Below are 18,531 nucleotides of genomic sequence, written 5' to 3'. Positions count from 1 at the left end.
GCTGATTAATGTCAATACATAAAAGCAAGGGCAAAAATCACCTGAAATTAAGTTTACTGTGAGTGGTTACTATATGCAACTGTACACTGATGGGGACAAAAGAGAGCTATTCATCTCAGCTGAATAATTTACTTACTTTTTTCCCCATGAGTAGGCACCATCATCCCCTCTTCATGTTAACAGATAAGAAATTTAACACTGAGTAGGGGAAGTGACTTCCCAAAATTTGTGAACTAGTAGGTAATGAAACAAAACATGAACCAAGATTCTTGGACTCTAGAGTTTATATCTTAATCTTCCCATCTAAAACCCTTAGAATTATTAAACCAAAATGAATCAAAATAAAGTAAGCTAACATGATAAAAAGAGAGATAAGCAGGTATTCTATGCTTAGTAACTCAGTCATGTCTGAATTTTTGCAATACCATGGACTGTAGCCTACCAGGCTCCTTGTCCATGGGGATTCTCCAGGCAAAAATACTGGAGTGGATTGCCATGCCCTCCTCCAGGGGTTCTTCCCAACCCAGGGATCAAATACAGGTCTGCCACATTGGAGGTGGATTCTTTACTGTCTGAGTCACCAGTAAAGCAAGTATTATATGTCTCCTAACAGAAGACACAACATCAGCAATGAAGTGCATATAAAAAAGTTTTATCTCAATCTGATCAAGTCTTTAGATTTCTGTAAGGTCAACTCATAATGCATAGAAAATAAAGACCACAGAGGAACATATCAAGCCGCACCACAGTTATTCAATCAGCAAAAGTAGGAAACATTAGGACCAAAAGTCCATTTTATTCAGCAAATAAATATTCTAGGAAAAAGAGAGAAGAGAGAAGTTACAGATGAAAAGGAACTTCAGAGGCATATCATATTTTGATTCTGAAGGACTGAAATTTTTGTTGTGTTGATTAAAGTTAAAAACCATAACTTGGGTAAAAGGAAGTGTTTCCATCCATTTTTCCCTAGAACTATAGATATGTGATTCCCTCCTGATGCGATGCAAATCTCTAGATTGTTCTTACTCTGGTCCTTCTAGAGCCAGTGTCAACATCTTGTGACAGATTGAATTATTTATGTAACTAGTTCTTCATTAAACTCATGGTGAAAATTCAGTTAGAATATGCCCTGATACACTGCCTATCTAAATCACTTATCTGTATGCAGCTAGAGAAATGGTGAAACACACCAAAATTTTTTAAACAAAACTATCCATTAAGTTTGTATACATGTATTATCATAAATTTGATACTTGGAGATGATTTTTTAATAAACTTACCCAAAGTTTTTAAAAACTTCTAAAATGTAACCAAAACCTGAAAAATTAATACACTGTGCTAACACATATTGACAGGTAAAAACTATCAACTTGTGTGGTATACTGCTATGAAGAAAGACACAGGCCAAAGGAACAGAATTAAGAGTCCAGAGACAAACCCATACATCTGTGGCTGATTTTCAACAAGGGTGTCAATACCATTCAATGGGAAAGAAAAGCCTCTTTAACAAACAGGGCTGGGACAACTGGCTATTCATATGAAACTATTATATTTTTTACTCTCTGTCATGTCAGACTCTTTGTAACTCCTCTGTCTTCAGACAAGAATACTGGAGAGCATTGCTATGCCCTCCTCCAGGGGATCTTCCCAACCCAGGGATTGAAGCCAGGTCTCCTGCATTGCAGGTAGATTCTTTACCACCTGAGCCACCAGGGAAGCCCTATTCATATGCTTTAGAATTAAACTGGACCCCTATCTTATAGGGCTTCCCTGAGAGCTCAGTTGGTAAAGAATCTGCCTGCAGATGGTGGACACATGTCCACCCATGGCTGATTCGTGTCAATGGATGGCCAAAACCACCACAATATTGTAAAGTAATTCAGTTCAGTTCAGTCAGTCAGTCATGTCCAACTCTTTGTGACCCCATGAATTGCAGCATGCCAGGCCTCCCTGTCCATCACCAACTCTCGGAGTTTACTCAAACTCACGTCCATTGAGTCAATGATGCCATCCAGCCATCTCATCCTCTGTCGTCACCTTCTCCTGCCCCCAATCCCTCCCAGCATCAGAGTCTTTTCCAATGAGTCAACTCTTCACATGAGGTGGCCAAAGTACTGGAGTTTCAGCTTTAGCATCATTCCTTCCAAATCCCGGGGCTGATCTCCTTCAGAATGGACTGGGTGGATCTCCTTGCAGTCCAAGGGACTCTCAAGAGTCTTCTCCAACACCACATTTCAAAAGCGTCAATTCTTCAGCACTCAGCTTTCTTCACAGTCCAACTCTCACATCCATACATGACCACTGGAAAAACCATAGCCCTGACTAGACAGACCTTTGTTGGCACAGTAATATCTCTGCTTTTCAACATGCTATCTAGGTTGGTCATAACTTTCCTTCCAAGGAGTAAGCATCTTTTAATTTTGTGGCTGCAATCACCATCTGCAGTGATTCTGGAGCCCAAAAAAATAAAGTCTGACACTGTTTCCACTGTTTCCCCATCTATTTCCCATGAAGTGATGGGACCAGATGCCATGATCTTTGTTTTCTGAATGTTGAGCTTTAAGCCAGGTTTTTCACTCTCCTCTTTCACTTCCATCAAGAGGCTTTTTAAAGTAATTAGCCTCCAATTAAACTAAATTAATTAAAAAAGAAAAAAGAATCTGCCTGCAATGCAAGAGACCCCAGTTCAATTCCTGGGTTGGGAAGATCCACTGGAGAAAGGGATAGGCTACCTACTCCAGTATTCTTGGGCTTCCCTTGTGGCTCAGCTGGTAAAGAATCCACCTGCAATGAGGAAGACCTGTGTTTGATCCCTGGATTTGAAAGATCCCCTGGAGAAGGGAAAGGTTACCCACTTCAGTATTCTGGCCTGGAGAATTCCATGAACTGTACAGTCCATGGGGTCACCAAGAGTCGGATATGACTGAGCAACTTTCACTTTCACATCTTACACCACATACAAAAAATAACTCAAAATGAATTAATCAAAATATAACAGCTAAAACTACAAAACTTTAGGAAAACAGAAGAAAATCCGTGACCTTGGATTTGGCAATGAATTCTTATATATGACACTGAAAGCACAAGCAACAAAAGAAAAAATAAGACAAACTGGACTTCACAAAAATTAAAAAATTTTTTGCATCAAAGGACATCAGGAAAATGAAACAAAACCCTATAGAATGGGAGGAAATATTTGAAGTCACAGTCTAATATCCAGAATATACCAAAACAACTCTTAAACTCAAAAACAAAAGTACAAATCCAGTTTAAAAATGGACAAAGGACTTAAAAAGACATTCCTCTCAAAGAAGAGAAGCAAATGGCCAACCAGAACACAAAAAGATGCTCGAATTATCTGTCACTAGGGAAACGTAAATCAAAAGCACAATGAGCTACCACTTCATACCCACTAGAATGGCTATAATTAAGAGAGGAAAATAATAAGTATCGGCAAGGAAGTAGAGAAACTGGAACTCTCCTACATTGCTGGTGGGAATGTAAATGGCACAACAGCTGCATAAAACAGTTTGGTGAGTCTTCAAAAGTTAAACACAGAATTACCATGTGACTCAGCATCTCCACTCCCAGGTATATATACAAAAGAATTAAAACACTTATACATGAACTTATGCTTACACTTGTACTCAACTTATACTCACTTACACACGAACACTGACGGCAATACTAACCACAAGAGCCAAAAAGTGTAAACAACCCATGTCCATCAACATGTATAATACATACAATGGAATATTATCCAGACACAGAAAGGAATGAGCTATCAATACTTTCAGTCAAATTCCAACATATTTTATAAAAACTGATGAGGTGATTCTATTCTGTATGTTGAAATACAAAGACCTAGAAAAGCTAAATCTATTTTTCAAAGAACAGACTTATACTACTTGATTTCAAGACTAACCATAGAGCTACAGCAATAGAGATAGTGTAGGATTGGTAAAAAGATAACAATAAATACAGGGAACAGAATAGCATCCAGAAACAGACTCATATATATACTGTCAACAGATTTTCAACAGATGTCAATGCAATTCCAAACATCTTCAATAAATGATGGTGGAATAATTAGTGAGTCATGTGGAAAAAAATTAACTTGAAATGGATTGGAAACCTAATATACAATTAAAATTCTAACACATTTATATATACACATATATAAAATATATACCGATATATATTTTATGACTATATGGGATTCCCAGGTAGGTCAGTGGTAAAGAATCCACCTGTCAATGCAGGAGATTCAGGAGATGTGGGTTGGATCCCTGAGTTGGGCAGATCCCCTGGAGGAGGAAACGGCAACACACTCTAGTATCCTTGCCGGGAAAATCCCAAGGACAGGTGACGGCTACAGTCTGTGGGGTCGCACAGACTCGGACACGACTGAGCGTGCACACACATACATGAACATATACATATATGAATGAAAGTTTTCATGACCTTAGGGTTAGATAAAGATTTCTTAGGTAAGACACGAAGAGCCTAAACCATAGACATGGTTAATATAATGGACTTAATAAAAATTAAAAACTGCTCTTTGAAAGACATCAGTAAAAAGTCAAATGAGCTGCAGAACATGAGAAAATATTCAGTACACATATATCTATCACATAACACATATCCAAAAATAGGCAAGAACTATTACAATAAGACAAACAAAAAAACTGGAAAATAGGCAAAAAAAAAATCTGGACAAGTCAACAAAAAAGACAATGGTTTTTTTTTTAAATAATAAAAAGGGAAAAGACATACAAATAATAAATAAGCATATAAAGATGCTCATCATCATTAGTCAAGAAGATGTTACAAATAAAACCTGTGAGATACCACTGCACACCTACTAAAATGGCTAAAACAAAAACAAAGAAAACCCTGGCAATACCTAATGCTGTCAAGAATGTTAAGCAAATGAACACTCTCATATTACTGCAGGGAATGCAAAATGGCAAAGCAACTTGGGAAGACACTTTGGCAGTTTCTTAGAAAGTTATACCTACCCTTAACAATACGACCCAGCAATCCCACTCCTAGGTATTTATCCCAGTGAATCGCAATCTTACGTTTACACAAAGTGAAGTGAAAGTGAAAGTCACTCAGTTGTGTCCAACTCTTTGAGACCCCATGGACTGTCCATGGGATTCTCCAGGCCAGAATACTGGAGTGGGTAGCCTTCTCCTTCTCCTTCTCCAGGGGATCTTCCCGACCCAGGGATGCAACCCAGTCTCCTGCACTGCAGGCAGATTCTTTACCAGCTGAGCCACCAGGAAAGCCCATCTATATGCAAATGTCTAAAATGACATTATTCATAATTGGCAAAAAGCAGAAACAATCCAAATGTTCTTTAACTGGTAAATGAAGACATTGTGTTATATCCAATACAGTGGAATACTACCTAGCAAAATAAAGGAACAAAGCAGAGATATATACAATGTGTGTAAATGCCAGATGCATTTTGCTAAGTGAGAGAAGTCAGACCACAAGGCTACAGGGACAGAGAACAGATCAGTGACAGTGGCTTACCTCAAAGGGTAATTTATGGAGTGACGAAACTGTTCTGATCATGACTGTGATAGGACACACAACCATGCATTTATCAAAAATAGCAGGCTCACACAACACACAGAGTGAGCTGTACTGCATACAAAAGAAAAAAAAAAACCTACAGTGACATAAAGCAGACAACAGTTGCTAGGGCTTGTGATAGGCGTGACTACAAAAGAACACTAGAGAAAAAATTTTTTGGCAACACAGATGTTGCATATCTAGACTGTGGTACAGCCTAAACAATTACATGCATCCATCAAAACTTTTAGAACTGTACAATAAAACGGGTAAAATTCACTGTATGTAGAATTATACCTCAATAATGGTGATATGTTCTTGAAACATATACACTCACCCAGAATAGCTAAAATTAAAACAGACTGACACCATCAAATATTGTCAAAGGTGTGGTGCATCCAGAATTTATGTATTGCTGATGAGAATGTAAAATGGTACAAGCACTGTGGGAAAAGTTCTGGCAATAAAACCAAACATACACCTAACCCAGCCATTCTATTCCTAAGTATTTACTCAAGAGAAATGAAAGTATATTCACTCAAAGAGTAATTCATAAATATTCATAGCCGCTTTATTCATAACAGCTCCAAACCAGAAACAACACAAATGTCCATCAAAAGGTGAATAGATTTTGAAAACATAGTATATTTATAGTATGGAATAGCACTCTACAATATAAAGGAACTCGTAATGCATGCAACAATATGGTCAAAACTCACCAATTGTTAACTTTAAAAGTTTAGTTTATGTCCTTTAACTCCAAAATTTTTTGTAAATCCAGAACAAAAAATTCACTGATAAATGTGACTACAAATAATTTTTTAAAAAAATATTCTGTGTGGCAAGTCCTGATAGTAAGTCAAAACCAGTGGAAAATACTTGCACCTTACATGACAAAAGGCTAATCTCCCTAAAAGTTAGCTTGCAAAAAATGTCAAGGGAAATATATCAAAACTTCAATAGAGAAATCAGTTAAGACATGAACAGATTTTCCACAAGGAAAAACATAAAAATGACCCTTAAATATATGAAGAGATGCTCAACTTCACTCATATAACAAAATCCCAAAATAACATACAGAGATATAGCAGACATTGCTACTGACATCACAAAAAAAGGCAACAGACTTCATGTGCCTCCTTGTGGAATTTATACCATCTATCATTTATGTGGGAAAAAAAGTGTTAAAATACCCAAATCAAGATCTAACTACCAATTTACAGGAAACAGAGAAGACAGAGAAAAGAACATGTTCAACTGTATCAGAGATTCAAATAGAAAAAATTCACACTCTTGGAAGTTTCTCAGGAGAAACAACATGGTTTCTTCAGAAATAAATTCCAAAGGAGCAGCGGGAAAGAAACTGGAGGAAGAGCCTATAGATTAAAAGACCTGAAAAGACATAATAACAACAGGAGGACCTTATTTAAATCTTGTTAATAACAACACTGGTTTATCTAAGGAAACTGGATATTTGAATACTGCCTCAAGATATTAAGGAAATAGCTAATTTTTTTTTCCAGTGCAATGATATTGTGGTTATATTACTAAGAAAATGGATCCTTATAATCTAAAGGTATTTATTCACACAAAGTGTTACCTGAATAATCTGGAAGGAGGGAAGGATAAAGGAGGGATGGCCCAGGTTGATATCTGATGGGGCTAAATGCTGGGTTCTATTGTTATACCATTCTGTCTACTTCTGTGGATATTCACAGCTCTTCATTACAAAAAGAAAAGTTCCCCCCAAAATCTATACTGCACAGAGATAGCATTTCTCATCTATGAGGCTGGCAAAAATTCAAAAGTTTGATAATATGCTACAATAGTAAGGCTGTGAGAAAATAGGAACTCTCTTAAATTGCTGGTGGGAATGCAGAATGGTACAGCCCTACCAAGGTGAATTTGGCATCATTTAACAAAATCAAATGTGCATTTCTCCTATGACTGACAATCCTACTTGCTACTGTAATTCTGTAACTTTTTTATTTAAATGATAGTACTTCATGTACCTCAACAACAGGACAATGCAAACATATTGATGCTATGATTATATTTAAAATAAAATAAAACAATTTTTATTTGCTATTAGGAATCTGAATTTTCACAGTAAAAGAAAAAATATACAAATGCAACACAAAAGGAAAAATTCTACACAATGCATCTGAATTAGTATGATGGAACGCTATGACAAACCTCAGTTCAGTTCAGTTCAATCCCTCAGTCATGTCCAACTCTTTGCAAACCCATGGACTGCAGCACGCCAGGCCTCCCTGTCCATCACCAACTCCCAGAGTTTACTCAAACTCATGTCCATTGAGTCGGTGGTGCCATTCAACCATCTCATCCTCTGTTGTCCCCTTCTCCTCCCTCCTTCAATCTTTCCCAGCATCAGGGTCTTTTCAATAAGTCAGTTATTCGCACGAGGTGGCCAAAGCATTGGACTTTCAGCTTCAGCATCAGTGCTTCCAACGAATATTCAGGACTGATTTCCTTTAGGATGGACTAGTTCGATCTCCTTGCAGTCCAAAGGACTCTCAAGAGTCTTCTCCAATACCACAGTTCAAAATCATCAATTCTTCAGCACTCAGCTTTCTTTATGGTCCAACTCTCATATCCATATATGACTACTGGAAAAACCATAGCTTTGACCAGACAGACCTTTGTTGGCAAAGTAATGTCTCTGCTTTTTAATATGCTGTCTAGGTTGGTCATAACTTTTCTTTCAAGGAGCAAGTGTCTTTTAATTTCATGGCTGCAATCACCATCTGCAGTCATTTTGGAGCCCCCCAAAATAAAGTCTGACACTGTTTTTACTCTTTCCCCATCTATTTGCCATGAAGTGATGGGATCGAATGCCATGATCTTCGTTTTCTGAATGTGGAGCTTTAAGCCAGGTTTTTCACTCTCCTCTTTCACTTTCATCAAGAGGCTCTTTAGTTCTTCTTCACTTTCTGCCATAAGGGTGGTGTCATCTACATATCTGAGGTTATTGATATTTCTCCCAGCAATCCTGATTCCAGCTTGTGCTTCATCCAGCCAGGCATTTCACGTGATGTACTCTGCATATAAGTTAAATAAGCAGGGTGACAATACACAGCCTTGATGTACTCCTTTCCCTATTTGGAACTAGTTTGTTGTTCCATGTCCAGTTCTAACTGTTGCTTCCTGACCTGCATATAGGTTTCTCAAGAGGCAGGTCAGGTGGTCAGGTATGCCCATCTCTTTCAGAATTTTTCAGTTTTTTGTGATCCACACAGTCAAAGGCTTTGGTATAGTCAATAAAGCAGAAATAGATGTTTTTCTGGAACTCTCTTGCTTTTTTGATGATCCAGCAGATGTTGGCAATTTGATCTCTGATTCCTCTGCCTTTTCTAAATCCAGCTTGAACATCTGGAAGTTCACAGTTCACATACTATTGGAGCCTGGCTTGGAGAATTTTGAGCATTACTTTACTCTTGAGAAACCTATATGCAGGTCAAGAAGCAACAGAACTGGACATAGAACATCAGACTGGTTCCAAATTGGGAAAGGAGTACGTCAAGGCTGTCTATTGTCACCCTGCTTATTTAACTTATATGCAGAGTACATCATGAGAGATGCTGGGCTGGAAGAAGCACAAGCTGGAATCAAGACTGCCGGGAGAAATATCAATAACCTCAGTTACGCAGATGACACCACCCTTATGGCACAAAGTAAAAAGGAACTAAAAAGCCTCTTGATGAAACTGAAAGAGGACAGTGAAAAAGTTGGCTTAAAACCCAACATTCAGAAAACAAAGATCATGGCATCCGGTCCCATCACTTCATGGCAAATAGATGGGGAAACAGTGGAAACAGTGTCAGACTTTATTTTGGGGGGCTTCAAAATCACTGCAGATGGTGACTGTAGCCATGAAATTAAAAGACGCTTACTCCTTGGAAGGAAAGTTATGACCAACCTAGATAGTGAAGTCGCTCAGTTGTGTCTGACTCTTTGCAACCCCATGGACACCAGGCTCCTCCGTCCATGGGATTTTCTAGGCAAGAGTACTGGAGTGGGTTGCCATTTCCTTCTCCAACCAACCTAGATAGCGTATTGAAAAGCAGAGATATTACTTTGCCAACAAAGGTCCATCTAGTCAAGGCTATGGTTTTTCCAGTGGTCATGTATGGATGTGAGAATTGGACTGTGAAGAAAGCTGAGCGCCGAAGAATTGACGCTTTTGAAATGTGGTGTTGGAGAAGACTCTTTCAGAGTCCCTTGGACTGCAAGGAGATCCAACCAGTCCATCCTAAAGGAGATCCAGTCCTGGGTGTTCTTTGGAGGACTGATGCTGAAGGTGAAACTCCAATACTTTGGCCATCTCAAGCGAAGAGCTGACTCACTGGAAAAGACTCTGATGCTGGGAGGGATTGGGGGCAGGAGGAGAAGGGGACAACAGAGGATGAGATGGCTGGATGGCATCACTGACTCGATGGACATGAGTTTGAGTAAACTCCAAGAGTTGGTGATGGACGGGGAGGCCTGGCGTGCTGTGATTCATGGGGTCGCAAAGAGTCGGACATGACAGTGACTGAACTGAACTGAACTTACTAGTGTGTGAGATGAGTGCAATTGTGTGGTAGTTTGAGCATTCTTTGGCACTGCCTTTCCTTAGGATTGGAATGAAAACTGACCTTTTCCAGTCCTGTGGCCACTGCTGAGTTTTCCAAATTTGCTGGCATATTGAGTGCAGCACTTTCACAGCATCATCTTTCAGGATTTGAAATAGCTCAACTGGAATTCCATCACCTCCACTAGCTTTGTTCTTAGTGATGCTTCCTAAGGCCCACTTGACTTCACATTCCAGATGTCTAGCTCTAGGTGAGTGATCACACCATCGTGATGATCTGGGTTGTGAAGATCTTTTTTGTATAGCTCTTCCATGTAGTCTTGCCACCTCTTCTTAGTATCTTCTGCTTCTGTTTGGTCCATGCCATTTCTGTCCTTTACTGTGCCCATCTTTGCATGAAATGTTCCCTTGGTATCTCTAATTTTCTTGAAGAGATCTCTAATCTTTTCCATTCTATTGTTTTCCTCTATTTCTTTGCACTGATCACTGAGGAAGGCTTTCTTATCTCTCCTCACTGGTCTTTGGAACTCTGCATTCAGATGTGTGTATCCTTCCTTTTCTCCTTCGCTTTTGCTTGTCTTTTTTTCACAGCTATTTGTAAGCTCTCCTCAGACAACCATTTTGCCTTTTTGCATTTCTTTTTCTTGGGGGCAGTCTTGATACCTGTGTCTCCTGTCATGAACCTCTGTCCATCGTTCTTTGGCACTCTATCAGATCTAGTCCCTTGACTCTATTTGTCACTTCCACTGTATAATTGTAAGGGATTTGACTTAGGTCATACCTGAAGGGTCTAGTGGTTTTCCCTACTTTCTTCAATTTAAGTCTGAATTTGGCCATAAGGAGTTCATGATTTGAGCCACAGTTAGCTCCCGGTCTTGTTTTTGCTGACTATATACAGCTTCTCCATATTTGGCTGCAAAGAATATAATCAATCTGATTTTGATACTGACCATCTGGTGATGTCCATGTGTAGAGTCTTCTCTGGTGTTGTTGGAAGAGGGTGTTTGCTAGGACCAGTGCATTCTCTTGGCAAAACTCTATTAGTCTTTGCCCTGCTTCATTCTGTACTTCAAGGCCAAATTTGCCTGTTACTCCAGGTGTTTCTTGACTTCCTACTTTTGCATTTCAGTCCTCTATAATGAAAAGGTCACCTTTTTGGGGTGTTAGTTCTAGAAGGTCTCGGAGGTCTTCACAGAACTGTTCAGCTTCTTCAGCATTACTGGTTGGGGCATAGACTTGGATTACCATGATACTGAATGGTTTGCCTTGGAAATGAACAGACATCATTCTGTCATTTTTGACTTTGCATCCAAATACTACATTTTGGACACTTTTGTTGACTATGATGGCTACTCCATTTCTTCTAAGGGATTCTTGCCCACAGTAATAGATAGAATGGTCATCTGAGTTAAATTCACCCATTCCAGTCCATTTTAGTTTGCTGATTCCTAAAATGATTCCTGCCCATCAGAACAAGACCCAGTTTCCCCCTCAGTCATTCTCTCCCATCAAGAAGCTTCCATAAGCCTCTTATCCTTCTCCATCAGAGGGCAGACAGACTGAAAACCACAATCACAGAATACTAACCAATCTGATCATATGGAGCACAGCCTTGTCTAACTCAATGATTAACTATGAGCTATGCCATGTAGGGCCACCCAAGACAGATGGGTCATGGTGCAGAGTTCTGATAAAATGTGGTCCACTGGAGAAGGGAATGGCAAACCACTTCAATATTCTTGCCTTGAGAACCCCATGAACAGTATGAAAAGCCGAAAAGATAGGACACTGAAAGATGAACTCCCCAGGTCAGTAGGTGCCCATTATGCTACTGGAGATCAGTGGAGAAATAACCCCAGAAAGAATGAAGAGACAGAGTCAAAGCAAAAACAACACCCAGTTATGTATGTGACTGGTGATAGAAGCAAAGTCCGATGCTATAAAGAGCAATATTGCATAGGAACCTGGAATGTTAGGTCCATGAGTCAAGGCAAATTGGAAGTGGTCAAAGAGGAGACGGCAAGAGTGAACATTGACATTTTAGTAATCAGCAAGCTAAAATGGACTGGCATGACAAACCTAGACAGCATATTAAAAAGCAGAGACATCACTTTGCTGAGAAAGGTCTGTATAGTCAAAGCTATGATTTTCCCAGTAGTCATGTATGGATGTGAGAATTGGACCATAAAGAAAGCTGAGTGCTGAAGAATTGATGATTTTGAACTGTGGTACTGGAGAAGACTCTTGAGAGTCCTTTGGACTGCAAGGAGATCCAACCAGTCCATCCTAAAGGAAATCAACCCTGAATATTCACCAGAAGGACTAATGCTGAATCTGAAGCTCCAATACTTTGGCCACCTGATGCAAAGAGCTGCTGACTCAGTGTAAAAGATGCCGATGCTGGGGAAGATTGAAGACAAAAGGAGAAGAGGGTGGCAGAGGATGAGATGGTTGGATAGCATTACTGACTCCATGGACATGAATTTGAGCAAACTTCGGGAGACAGTGGAGGCATCTCACACTTAACAAACTGGGTGCAGATATACCCCCTCGGCAATCTGTTCCCCTCTGTCCTTCCCATCTCAGTAAACAGTCACTCACTTCTTCCAGCTGTTCAGGCAAAATTTGGAGTCACAGTGGATCAAGACTTCTCTCGTTCCATGTCCAATCCATAAGAAAATCCTATTTGCTCCATCTTCTAAACACATCCAGAATCCCACCACTTCTCACCAGATGCATTGCTGCCATTCTGGCCCAAGCTACCATTACCTCTCAGCTGGATTATTCCAAGGGCTCCCGCTTCACTCCATTCTTCATAAAGCTGTCAGTGATCTCATTAAAACACATAGTCAAGTGTTTATTCAATATTCGCAAGTAAACATTCATTTGATTTAATCCTTATAACAACAATTTTACAGATGAGAAAACCAAAGAATAGAAGATTTTTTGTTTAACTTTTTATTTTGTATTGGGGTATAGCTGATTAACAATGATATGACAGTTTCAAGTGATCAGCAAAGGATCTCAGCCATACATATACATGTATTCATTCTCCCCCAAACTCCCCTCTCATGCAAGTTGCCAAGTAACATTGAGCAGAGTTCCAAGAGTCTCTTAGTTCCATGACCAGGGATTGAACCCAGGCCCCCTACAGTGGAAGTGTGGAGTCCTAACCACTGGACCTCCAGGGAATTCCTTTCTCTAAGATCTCTTCCAAAGCACAGAAGGTTTTAAAAATAACTTGGCCAAGGTCACACGATTAAGAAGTAGCAGAGCCAGGATCCAAACCAGGGGAATCTGGCTCTAAAGCCCATGCTCTTCAATACTGTATGTCATTCTGCTCAAAAACACTCTGCAACTTCAGCTGCTTATTAGAATTACCTGATGCCTAGACTAGAGCATCCAGACCAACTAAATCAGAAACTCTGGAGATGGGATCTAATCATTGGTACACTTTTAAAGCTCCCCCAATAATTCCCATGTTTGGCCAGGATTAAGAATCATTGGTTTAATTCAATCCCATCGCATTCAAAGTAAAAACCAAAGCTCTTACAAAGATACACAGGCTTCACCTACCCTACTCAACCTGTCCCAAACCCCCTTGATTAGCTATACATCTGGCCACTGGATGCCTACTACACTAGACAAGCTCCCCACTCAGAGCCTTTTCACTCAAATATCACTCTCTCAGTGAAGCCTTCTTGACATCCTATCAAAAACTGAAAATGCTCCAAATTGTCCTGCCACTTCCCATCTCCATTCCCTGCTTCATTCTTCTTCTCAGTATTTATTGCTAACAAACAATATCATTTATTTATCTATTTCTTGTCTGTTTTCCGACACTGGAAAGTAGGCTTCATGACAGCAACATTTTTATTTTTCCTATTTACTATTGTTTCTCCAGTGCTTAAAACAGTGGCTGGAATATGGAAGGGACTAAGTAACAATCTGCTGAATGAAATATTAAGGAATCCATAATTATTGCATCAAATATAAGTTTCCAGACAGAAAGGTCCTTTTTCCTCATCTGATGAGAAATTGTTTAGATTTAACTGATTTGCTTAGATGATGGAACAGATAAAATTGTATTATTAAAACCACCACAAAGTCTATCCATCAGATTTACTTGTGCTCTTAGGAGTGGTTAGAGCATACAAACACTCATAAACTGATGCACACAGTTAAAAACACTTCATCAGTCAGGAACCATGAAGTGAGTAAAAAATAAAAACAAAACAAAAATCAGAAAGGAAGGAAGAAAGAAAGAAAAGAAAAATTAAATTCTGCACAGTGAGACTTCATGAGGCCCACAGGATTTCAGTACTGTTTGCTGATTAGAAGTTGAGTGGGAGTAGTCTTGTCCCAAAACTGCTGACAAACACAAAGCCAAAGATATACAGACATCAAGGATCAAACATCCGTGAAGTCTGGCACCAACACCTGCCTCCACACACACATACAACTCAGGGCTGTGGTACCCTAACCAATGCCTTACCATCATTCCACTCTATACAATCAGTTCACAGAAGACAGGGGAAAAAATGTTAAGTATTCCAAGTGTTCAGGAAGAACACAGGGAAATTAAAATGCTGTCTACCCACAAACTGTGGAAGGGGGCCCCAAGAGAATCATTCACTAAGATCAGAAGCGCCCACGAGGAGAAGAGAGCGTCACCTCATTCTCCAGTTCAATGTCGGCTTATGAGGGAGACTGAGTTACTGTCCCGGGGCCTATGTGAGCAGGGGGACAAGGAGAATTGCTGAGGAATGGCAGGCAGCGCACAGAAAGGGAGCAGACTTAAGCAGCCTGCATGCTGCCATCTGACATCAAGAGGAAATAAGCTTCCAGTGAGTTAAGTGAAAATTACAGAATGTAGCTGGACTTGTCTTTCTGTTATCAAAAAATCTGGACGGCAGAGTGAAACCTACCTCATCCCCAAACACTCATACTAATCAGCGGGCAGACTGAGAGGACAGGAACAAGGAGGACAGAGTGTAGGTTGGTAAAGGTCTACCCACAGCAAATTTCATATCCAGGGACTGTGCAGTGGGGAGTTTCCCTGCAAGATCTCACCGAAATTTCCAGTCTGGAAGCCTACCAGTCAACATTAACAGCCTGCCATTGTTAACCAAGAGAGAACTTTATTAAGATGGTGAGAAATAGCTGCCTTTTCCCATTTTTCTTCTAACTAGTCCCTGTCCAAACAGACCGACAAAGAGGGAAAAGAGGTATCCAGGGAGCATGCAACAACACCTCCCCACTGCAAGTGCTTCGGGGATGAAGTGGCCAGATACTAGGGTAAAGGAGAAGGGGGGCTTTCATAGACTGAAGGTCTAAACTGAAACAGATTAGACTGAAGCTTTTAAAAGCTGTAAATGATAGAAAAGCTACCACTTGCCCATGGAGTCATGAGGTAGCAAGAGGGAAGATCCAACAAAGCATAGTTGAAAGCAGTCAACGGTAAAAAATATTAAGCCTTAAGTCTGGTTCTCACCAAGCTCAGATTGCTCAATAACCTGAGGACACATGGAACAGCATCACTGCCCTCACTAATGAGAGGAACACCTGATGTGGAAATTCCCAAGGGGGATTTTTACTGTACCCGGTAAGACGCTACATTAGAAGTCCTCTGAGAGTGCTTACAATTCTTAGTGTCTGTGACTCTCCTTTCTTCAGAAAGAGGTTAAAATTCTTGTATCCAGAATCCAGATCTCAATGGTTAAACTATTAAAGGCGAGGTTGCCCAACAGAGTAAAACCACAACTTTTTGAACAATAAAACTCTGATTGATAAATCTGATAAGAGTTTCATGAAGGAAAAAATAAGACTTCAATATTTTTAAAACTGTCATGACTTAAGTAGACTTTAGTGTTAAACATCCTAAATGACTTTGATTTTCTTTTGTATTCAACAGAAATTCCAGTTCAAAGAATGTTTACAACATAAAATCCTCAAAATACCATCTTCCTGAATCAAAGCAACTCAGCTAATCAAAGGCTTACCAAAATAAACAGCAAACACATGTTTGCTTAAATATCTTCTAGGAATTACAAACTCACATGTCCTTTATCATACAGCAGCTACTAGGCAAAGAAATCAGAGTTCAAATGGTTTGGTGTCCCTCATTAAGCACAACAAAGTCCTATGGCTATAGCAAATACCAACAATTTTTATTTTATATTTGAAAAATCCTACACTTTTATGTTTCTAAGAATAATTAAGCATTACAGACAAGTGTCTAAAGCCACAGAAAGTTTCTACTCTAAGAACTCTTTCCTGATACCAGTCAATACATTTCCAAATGCTATGGACTTATAAATGCTCAAAAGAAGTAAAGCTAAATTTTAATATTTATCTCCTATCAAAGCCATTTTATTGTATTATTGTAGATCTAAATGTGAGGCGAATCATTTTGAAATTTTAAATCAAATTTTAATTATTATCAAAAGTAAAATGCTCAAGCATGTAAAAAAGCAATATTTGTATATTACCTCTGCACAACTTTGGCAGTTACTGCCACAGAACTTGGAATTTTCTTATAAAAGCAGAATATAACTACTGTCACATCTGACTAATTACTACATTTTGTTCAGAAAACTATTTATCTCCCTCATTCTTAAATGACAGTTATTTAAACAAGAATAATTATTTAACATCAAGCAGTGCGTCAATGTAAAAGCCCAAGTTAAATTACACTAATAAATTACTTCACAGATTTTATTCTGGATTATAAACCGTCATCAGCAGAAGTAACTGTGGGTTTGGCAGTAGGGCTGTAAAAACTTTCAGGCTTAAATAAAAAGTCTTATTTTGTTAAGGTGCATTAAATGTTTTTTGAGAGAACAGCCCTATAAAAAGATAAAATGTTTCCACCTTTCCCAAGTACTTTTCAAGGAGTCTTCAATATCACATCCTATATATTAACAATCAACCTGTGAGTATTGCCCACAGTGACTTTTTAAAGAAAATAACTCAATGCTATTCTTAATGCCCTTAGACAATTCTAAAAAGGTCCTTCCGGCTTATGAACTCATAGCAGTTTCCTAACAATTGTTTACTTATCCTGTTTCACTGTCTCTCCTAATCTATGACAAACTCAAATTTACACACCAGTTCTTTCCTATTTTGCTATGTTGCTAAAACTTAGGAGAGGGGGGGATACAAACCTGCTACTTCCTGCCTTTACCCAAAGCAACAATAAAAATACTAATTAACAAGATAAAGTGAGGTAGAAAGCAGTTTCATACAAATCACATCTTCTCAACGCCACAAAAGTTATCCTCTGCTTACCACAAAGTCATGGCCATATCCTTTGATATGGGTATACTCTTCAAGAGAACCCTGTCAATGGATACACTGTAGGGTTTACAGCTCTACAAAATTGACTATTAACTCAAATTCTGCTAAGCTTAAATATTCTTGTTTAAATCTACAAATATTCTAACATATCATTTCCCCTGAGGAGATATGACCAAATCAAGGAATATTTTAAACAAACTCTTTGGGGAAATATTTTTTGCCACAAACATGTTAATATGAAAATTTGAGTATGAAAAAAATGGGCTTTTTATTCAGAAAGAATCTTACTATTTTTTAATAACAATTCTTCAAAGTCTTTTGCGAAGAAAAACAGTTTTACAAAATTACCTTTTCAAGTTTTTGTCTGAATCATATAAAAGAGTACCCAAATTTTACTGAGAAGTATTTCAATGGCATTAGACTAACCCAGAAAGTTTGGAAGCCGAGTGCCTGGGGGAAATAAAGCCGACTGATCAGTAGTTCCAGGATAAAAGACAAAAGCATAAACCGCAAAGTGCGCTATTGGTTCCAGTCATTAAGCACACAGGAAATAAGATTTTTCTAGTTGAAAAACTAATTCACAAACGGCAATGGGTTCGTTAAAGCAAAGAAAATCGTTAACAAAACTGAAACGATCAATAGTAAAGTAAGAAAACAAGCATTGTAAGACTGGAAGGTGAAACAGGAGGGGGAAAAGATGGCACAAATTGCCTGCCTATATCTTCTATAACTTCCTCTTAGATCTGTCCCCAAACTAAAGCGATCTAGTTTCATTGCTGAGGTGCCCAGCGGGGTCAGATGCCCTGCCGTGGGGCACAACACAACTAGAATTCTACCAAACACCACTTTCATTATGACAACACTCTCCCCTCTGATGGTCTGTCCAGGACGGTCAATAGAAAGCATTCGAAAGAAACCACAAACCATTCAAGCAGGTCCCAGAGCGGTGCGACTGGCAGCTGCTGGCCTCTTAAGGTTTCAAGACCTGGCTTCGCCTCCTCCGTCCTACCTGCGTGACCCTGGACGAGTCACTTCCAACTTTTTCCGCCCTA

General features: G+C 39.1%; 1 protein-coding gene across 3 annotated transcripts in view; it reads right to left on the bottom strand.

Moving 5' to 3' along the window:
* The window catches only part of PLEKHA1 (pleckstrin homology domain containing A1), a 53,691-nt gene that overhangs the window by 34,487 nt on the left and 673 nt on the right, over positions 1 to 18,531 (bottom strand). The window lies entirely within an intron of this gene.

This window comes from Budorcas taxicolor, chromosome 23 (assembly GCF_023091745.1).
Source record: "Budorcas taxicolor isolate Tak-1 chromosome 23, Takin1.1, whole genome shotgun sequence".
NCBI lineage: Eukaryota > Metazoa > Chordata > Mammalia > Artiodactyla > Bovidae > Budorcas > Budorcas taxicolor.
Note: the sequence above shows the minus strand (reverse complement) of the source record. Positions and strands in the feature narration are given on the sequence as shown.